The sequence below is a fragment of the Ictidomys tridecemlineatus genome, chromosome 9, assembly GCF_052094955.1.
Source record: "Ictidomys tridecemlineatus isolate mIctTri1 chromosome 9, mIctTri1.hap1, whole genome shotgun sequence".
In the NCBI taxonomy this organism is placed as follows: domain Eukaryota; kingdom Metazoa; phylum Chordata; class Mammalia; order Rodentia; family Sciuridae; genus Ictidomys; species Ictidomys tridecemlineatus.
The window spans coordinates 28655947-28664659 of NC_135485.1; the positions used below are offsets into that span (position 1 = coordinate 28655947).

The window sequence follows — 8713 nt, forward strand, 5'->3', positions numbered from 1 at the left end:
AACAGTAGAAGTTTTAGAAGCAAGAAATCACTGTAATCAAAGGTAAGTGGTGGGGGGTGGGCTGGGATTGTGGCTCGTGGTAGAGCACTTGCCTAGCATGTGTGAGGCCCTGGGTTCGATCCTCAGCACCACATAAAAATAAATAAATAAAAATAAAGGTAGTGTGCCCAATTACAACAAAAAATAAATATTAAAAAAATTAAATAAAATAAAGGTCCATTTACAACTAAAATAAATATGTATTTTTAAAGAAGGTAAATGCAACCATCTTATAAAATATGTAGGAAATTATGATTTACCATGGAAGCAGAGGAAAAGAGGAAGTCTGGATCAGAGTTTTATTCATTAATAGATTTGATCAAGAAATAGAAATTGATCCTTATCAGTCTCATCTTTTAAGGAGGAAAATAACTTTTAGTTTAGAAAAGAAGTTATATTTTGGGGGGATCAGATTAGTCCTTTGTAATTGGACATTTTTTAATGTTTTCATTATAAATTTCAGTAAAATGTCTGAGTTTAAAGCTAAGTGCCTATGTTTAGTTATAACACAGGGTGTGGATGTCAAAATCTTGACTCTAAATTTTTACTGTTTTCTTTTATGAGCTCATTACTGCTGGATTTTTCCATGAATTTGAAACATCTGTACAGTGCTTTGGAAAGATTATTTGTTTAAACTTTATAGACTGAGCTAAAAATAGATAATGCTGTTTCTATTTTGGGACTGTCTTATAAGCTACAAAGTGAACACACTTACTATACATATTAAACAAAACATTGAGAACAGATGTTTAAATCACAAAATATAATAATATGGCTGGTTTTGAAATGCCACAAGCATTTTAATGAGTAGATTGTTTTAATTGAAGGGATAAATTTGTGTCATGAAGTATGTTTCCATTTCAGCAAGACTTTTTTGCTTGCGTGGAGAAACAAGGCATCTCAAAACTGGTGTGAATTTTATTCTCCAGGTGTTCGTGACTGTTTTGTCTTCTCTGGAGTGACAAATTCAAATGGTTCCCCTTCATTCTTCCTAGTATTTCTTGTTGGGCTGCAGCCAGCTTTTAATTTTACAAGACTTTTGGATAATTTAGGGATGGTGTCTGGAGCCACTAGAAATGTTCTTATTAAATTTGCTTGCTATTGTTCTAGCTAACAAGAAGCTACAATTTAACACACAAATCAAAATATAAAATTAGAGACCTTAATGTAAATGGGGACATGCTATATCAAAGTATAGGTTCAGCATCCCTAATTTCAAAATCCCAAATCTGAACTGCTTTGAAAAGTTGACAACCTTTTAAGTACCAGCATGACTCCACAGGCGGAAAATTCCACACCTGACCCATGTGACCAGACACAGTCAAATACAGGTATTCTAAAACTATTGCGTAAGGTTGCCTTTAGGCTATGTATATAAGGTACATATGAAACATAGGAATTTCGTGTTCAGACTTGGGTTCCATCCCTGAAATATCTCATTAAATCTGAAATCCAAAACTCTTCTGGTTTCAAACATTTTGGATAAACAATACTCAAACTGTGCAGTGTTCTTTAGGTAATCCCCTGAACTTACGCCCTACCCCCAAATAAATCCTCACCAAATTTGTCCCTCCACTTTCCCCGCCCCTACTCTTTCTCTCTCCTTTATTCAGCAATTTATTGAGCAATGTCTGCTCACATACAAATAAATAAAAATAAATAAAGGTATTGTGATTTTTGCTCAGAAGCTGATTTTGAAGGACTCAGTCTGGCTTCCTGGAAGACTCCATTTTGACTGTGGCATAACTTAAAAAGTGAGTTTGGGTGTGTCCTTGAGAGAAAGCCAGTGGTGTGGAGAGGAAGGGCTAAGGAATGGGACAGGAGAAAATGGGGGTCATAGTGTGAGGAAGCAGGGTCCCTGGCCTGGGGAAGAATTTCTGAGCTGCCAAAGTCAGGGAGGCTAGTGACGCTTGTGCACACCAGGTCTCTGCTCAGCTTGAATGGTAGGAATTTACCAGAGAAACTTGGATGATTCACAGCTTGGCTTATGGAGTGAAAGTAGCAAACAGAACAGTCTTGTTGCTAGACATAGCAACTCATAAAAAGGGAGAGGAAAATATCCAGAGATGTCCCGGAGGCCTCCCCATCCTGGAGTTAGTTCTGGCTAACACACAATCTCCTCTTTGATCTTGTTTCTCTTGTCATATTTTGAATGTTTGTAAAACCGGCTCTGAACTTGAGGCCTCTAGTTCTGTTCTGCTTCTATGTTTAAAACTTATCATACCCATCATTGCTTCAATAGCAACCAATGCTACCACCACCTCCACGGACATTAAAGCTAATGTTTGCTGAGTACCTAGTGAGTACCAGCATTTAGGTTCAATGTTCTAAGTGCATCAACTCATTTAATCCTAAACCCAGCTCTGTTAAGTGTAGATTCTATTATGATAAAGATTCAGGGAATTAACACACCCCAAATTGTTCAGCTATTATCCCCTAGAGGGATTTTTGAAATTGAGATATGAGTCACATAACATAAAATTTTGGTTTTTAGTATGTTCACAAAGTTGTACAACCAGCACCTATCTTAATCCCCCCAAACATTTTCATTACTGCAAAAAGAAACCTAGTACCCAGTTGCAGTCTCTCTTCATTTTCTTCCCACTCCAGTCCTAGGCATCCACTAATCTGCTTTCTGTCTCTATAGATCTGCCTATACTACGCATTTTGTATAAAGGAAAGTTGCAATATATAGTCTTTTGTGACTAGCTTATTTCAAGTAACATAATGTATTCTATGCTCATCTGTGTTGAGACATGTATCAGTACTTCATTTATTTTCACAGTTAAATAATATTCCATTGTATGCATCTACCACATATTGTTTATCCATTCATCATTTGAAAGACTTTGGGTTGTTTCCTCTTCATGGTTGTTATTGATCATACTTCTGTAAACATTCATGGGCAAGTTTTTTTGTTTTTGTCTTAATTTCTTTAGTACTAGATTTTGAACCCAGGTACACTTTACCACTGAGCTACATCCCCAGACCTTTTTTTAATTTTTTTTTTTTAATTTTGAGACAGGGTCTTGCTAAGTAGCTTAGGGTCTTGCTAAGTTCACTAAGTTGCTAAGGCTAGCCTCAAACTTTCCATCCTCCTATTTCAACCTCCCAAGTTGCTGAGATTACAGGTATGCAACACTGTGCCTGGCTCATAGACAAGTTTTCCATGCATGTTTTTAGTTCACACAGAGGGATTTTCAGTCTTAGGTTTTCTATACTTGATATTATCTTTAACAAAACAAAACCAAAAAACAGAAAACAAAATCTTCTTTTCTGGAAACAAACTTTTAAGCTTGTAAACAATGACTATACACTACCCAACTACATATATACCAGGAATTGAACTCATAGATGCTTTACCACTGAGCCACATCTTCAGTGCTTTTTGTTTGTTTGTTTTGATACCAGGGATTAAACTCAGGAACATTTAACCACTGAGTCACATCCCCAGCCCTGTTTTGTATTTTATTTAGAGACAGGGTCTCATTGAGTTGCTTAGTGCCTTGCTTTTGCTGAAGCTGACTTGGAACTTGTGATCCTCCTGCCTCAGCCTCCCAAGCTACTGGAATTAGTGGTGTGTGCTTCCACGCCCAGCTCCGTAGCCCTTTTAAAATTTTATTCAGAGATAGGGTCTCGCTGAGTTGCTTAGGACCCTGCTCAGTTGCTGAGGCTGGCTTTGAACTCGTGATCCTTCTACCTCAGCTTCCTGAGCTGCTGTGATTACAGGAGTGTACCATCCAGAAATCGAGGGCAGGATTTAGGTCCATCTGCCTCACCTCTACTATTATTCTCTATAGGGACCAGGTGGCTTTCACAATAGGTGCTAATTAATATTCATATTTGTGAACTGAGTAAATTTCTGATGAGTTGCCAAGTGGCTCTGATTCACTTGAAACTCAGTTGAATTTCCTTGCTGAGTTACATTACAATGGGTCTATTTTTAACCAGGTCTCATGGTGGGGAGGAAGGGGTTTGCCTGGTGAGGTCATGCGTTTGTATGGTCTCCCACCTCCCTGTTCTTCATGTTTGAGTTGGTGGAGGGCAGCCTGTCTGCCATCGCCTTAGTTCTCAGATCATTTTGCTGTCCTTGCTTCTAGTTCCTCCTCAAAAGAGGAACTTGGGCAGAAGAGCTGGGCAGGAGCATCTGGATTTATTTGGAGGGTAGGGTAAGACTTAGTATGAAGCAGCTCTTCCAGTCCTGCCCCTACGCACTGCCACACCTTTTAAAGTCTGCCCTTAATGTCTTAGGAAAACTGAGGAGGTGGGATGGTCAAGCATCCTTTTAGAGTCATTTAGAAAGCAGCAGCCTTGGCTTTTCTGTAGGGATGCTGTTGTGTTTAGAGCTCTGCAGTTCCATTTGAATAGCCTGTTGCTCTCCACAGGGGAACCACACACACATACATATTTAAATAAAGAATCTAAAACTATGGAAGTGATTCCTCATAGACTGATAATCAGAATACTTTATTAGAATATATATGATGATATATATATATATATATTCATATGATATGTTATATATCATATATCTGATCCAAACTTTAAGGAGACCCAGAGGTCAATACCAATAATGACTTCTCGGGCTGAATTTAATTGATTGACACATTTTGCTTGGCTGGGCAGAGTGTATTAATAATTGAACATACATTCTCCAAGGTGTCACTGTTCTTTCAATCTTTATGGCCTCATACCTGGTCCTCTCTCACACATTTAAGTAACCTTCCTGTCCTCTGAGGTCTCAGAATTTGACCTTACCCCAAAGCAGCCAGATCATCTGCTTCACCTCTCCCCTAACCAGCTCCTGCATTACAGGTGACAACTAAATTGTCATGGCTGGGAGCCATCAGTATCTTTGAGCAATGATTATTCTGTTTGTAGAAATTCCCAATTCTGGCTGCACTGCCTAAAAATCCCCTGGGAGCTGTTAAAAATGACTGTTGCCTGGTATATATGTAGTCCTTTCATGGGAGAATACACAGTTTCTGGAAGGAAGGATACATTTTTCAGATGGTAGGAAGAGTGCTTTTTAAGGAAAATTATTTTATTTAGGTGTCATATCACTTAGATTATCTGATGCAATCAGTTTCTCTTTAATGAAATTCCAGATTATAACAGAATTTCTTTGTGCAATGTGACGGACAAGCTACATTTTAGCAGTAAATTAAAATAGGACCTTGAGCTGGGCACAGTGGCACACGCCTTTAATCCCAGCAGCTCAGGAGGCTGAGGCAGGAGGATCACAAGTTCAAAGCCAGCCTCAGCAATGGCGATGCGCTGAGTAACTCAATGAGACCCTGCCACTAAATAAAATACAAAATAGGGCCTGGGATGTGGCTTATTAGTTGAGTGCCCCTGAGTTCAATTCCCGGTACCTGCCCCCAGGGTGTTAAAGCTGCATAAATTATTGTCAAGACCTCTACCTTCCCATGAAAGGAGTGATTCTACCCACTTCTGGATTGAGACAGGAGACCTGGATCTGAGGAAGACCTGTATGAACCTAAAAGATACATACGTAAACTTCAAACAAGTTCAAGCCAGGTCGAGTCTCTACTCTGAAGGGGTACTGCAGTCATTTCTGGATCCAATTTTTTGTTTTTTGCAGTACTGGGGCTCGTGCATGCTAGGCAAATCTGCCACTGAGCTACCTGCCCAGTCCTGGTTCTGGAATGAAACAATGCGGCCTTCATGTCTCTATTTCACGGTATGTGTGCAGGTGAAACACACCTGTTATACTGTTACATTCAGGATTTGGTCAGATTTTAATTTTTTTTTCAAGTAATATAGTTTTCCATTCTCCTAAATTTAGTTTAATCTCTCTTTTGTGGCTTTCCTCCCTAATGTGGCAGAAAACTTACCTCAGTCAATTCCAGGTACTTGAAACTTCTTTAGCTAATTCTGGGGCCTTTTAGCCTCTCCCCTGGGCTGTCTAGGGTCTGGGCATTTTTGGAGAGCTCAGTTTGGGGGCTGGTGTAATGGGTATGATGATGCTAGTCACGGGTTCAACTTGTGCAGTCTGGTCCTTGCTGCTCCGTCCACTCACGTCCAGACTTTCCAGGTCTCTCTCTAGCTGAGCTGGTTCACACCATCCCAAGGGGGTGTTGGTCAATAATTTATTATCATTTTTTTTTTAAAGACCAATGTCAGTGAATCTCACATATTAGTGAAAAAGCAAACTGCCTCCACCACCTTTTTGGAACTGGGGATTGAACTCAGGGGCACTCAACCACTAGCCACATCCTCAGCCCTATTTTGTATTTTATTTAGAGACAGGGTCTCACTGATTTGCTAAGCACCTCTCCATTGCTGAAGCTGTCTTTGAACTCAGGATCCTCCTGTTTCAGCCTCCTGAGCTCTGGGATTACAGGCGTGTGCCACTGCGCCTGGCTAAACTGCCTTTCTTTTTTCTGCTTTCACACCACAGTCAACACAGGAAACTCAGGTGGCCTCAGAAGGTGTGAGGCCTTCTCCCCACTAGCAAGTAAGCAGTCATTTCTGCAGCAATGGACCCCAGCTGGGTGTCCTTTATTCCAATTCAGTTCTTACATTATCCACCTGAAGAAAAACATCAGATCCTAGTGGTTGGGGGCTTTATCCCCAAGGCTGCCCCCTCTGCTGCATTAGATGCCCATTTTGAAGTCCCAGGTTATTTTCCCCTGTGCTTCTGACTTACCTGCTATAACTCAGGGTTCCCACAACCTCCTCCTCAGGTTTGATTAATTTGCTTTAGTGGCTGGCAGAACTCTGGGAAACACATTTACTGGTTTATTATGAGGGATATCACAAAGGATACAGATGGAGGGATGCACAGGGTGAGATGTGGAAGAAGGGGAATGGAGTTCCCAAGCCCAGCGAGTGCTGGGCGTGCCACTTTCAGAAACTTCCATATATTCTGCTGTCCAAAAGCTCCCTGGATGCTGTCCTTTGGGTTTTTATGGAGGCTGCATTGCATAGGCATGATTGCTAATAGATTTGGGGCCAGGGAAGTGAGAAACCCACAAGGCCTGTGTGTTTCAGCATTTTTCTTGGCCTTTCTGTGCCCCATTCTTTCCTCCAGGGCATGGGAGCAGGTCCCTCTGGAATGAGGAGGACCTTATGACCTGCTATTGGGCAAAGGTAGGCCATTAAGATAATGAGTGGCCAACTCCAAGACAGGTGGGGGAATATTAGCATTTTCATGACTATAACCTGCTTTGCAGAAAACAAATTCTAGTTTCTTTTTCTTTTTGTGTGTGGTACTGGGGACTGAATCAAGGCCTCACACATGCTAGGCAAGACTGTATCACCTAAACACATATTCAACCCCTACATCCCCCCCTTCTTTTTTTGGTACTAGAGATTGAACGCAGGGGGGTTGTACTGAGCCATAACCCTGGCCACCTTTTTTTTGGGGGGGGGCGGTACTGGGGATTAAACTCAGGGGCACTCGACCACCAGCCACATCCTCAGCCCTATTTTGTATTTTATTTAGAGACAGGGTCCCACCGAGTTGCTAAGCACCTCTCCATTGCTGAAACTGTCTTTGAACTCACGATCCTCCTGTTTCAGCCTCCTGAGCTGCTGGGATTACAGGTGTGCACCATTGTGCCCAGGGTGCAGCCCTTTTTAGTTTTTATTTTAGGGTCTTACTAAGTTGTTTAGGGCCTCACTCAGTAGCCAAGTCTGGCCTTAAACTTGTAATTCTCCTGCCTCAACCTCCTGAGTTGCTGGGATTACAGGAAATTCTAGTTCTATGGCCTGCTTTGGGGAGGGAGTGATGGGCAAAAACCAAAAAAAGTGTATCATAATGTCATAGCAGGAATCTTGAAAAGTTGAAAATTCCTGAATCAAAAGGTCTGGATTAGGGCAGGGCCTGAGATTCAGGTTTCCATCAAATTGCCTGTTGATATGGAGGCCATGGGCCACACCTTAAGTAGTAAGGTGCTAGAGGCCAGAAGGCTTCTTACTTTAATGACACTCTTAGCCTTCATGTCTTCTATTTGCTTGAGAAAGTGATGTGGTAACAGGAGATCTGGCTAAATGATTTCAAACACTCCCCTTCTCCACCTCTTAGTGATCTTTAGGGGAGCTTTAAGCATCAGTGCTTAGAAGAATCAAGGGACTGCCCTTCCTTAAGATGCTCCTAAGGCCTCTTTCAGTTACTCAGAGCCTTTATTGGGATATCACTTTCGATTTTCCCTGTGCCTTTATGGTTCCGATGCCTACCTGGAAGAAGGGGAAAATGAGGACTCATACCCCCAGGATCCTCTCCTTTTGATATTCATGCCCTGGGTAACCTCCCCATGTGGAACAGACTCCGAAGGAACAGAACACAGCAGAAGTGCTGGGATGTCACTTCTGAGATTAATTTATAAAACGACTGACTTCTTTTTTTGGACATGTGTTTTCTCTTGAGCACTTGTGCTGAGGGAATGTAAGCTAAATGTAAAGCCTTTGGAGGGTACCAACAAAATGCTGAGACCCTGAGTCCAGCACCCACAGGGACGTAAATCCTGGCACCAGGTAAACCATCTTGGAAGTGGATACTTCAGTCCCATTCAGCCTGAGATGACTGCATCCACAGCTAACAGCTTGACTGAGCCACAGGCATCCAGCCAAGATGCCACCAGATTTCTGACCTACAGAAATCATTATAATATAGGACTCAGTTTTTGGGTAACACTTGTTAAACTCG

The 8713-nt window shown here is 41.5% G+C and overlaps 1 protein-coding gene across 6 annotated transcripts in view; it reads left to right on the plus strand.

The window, feature by feature from the left end:
* Tbc1d1 (TBC1 domain family member 1) overlaps positions 1 to 8713 on the plus strand; it is a 214402-nt gene that overhangs the window by 70620 nt on the left and 135069 nt on the right. The gene's annotated exons all lie outside the window — the stretch shown is intronic.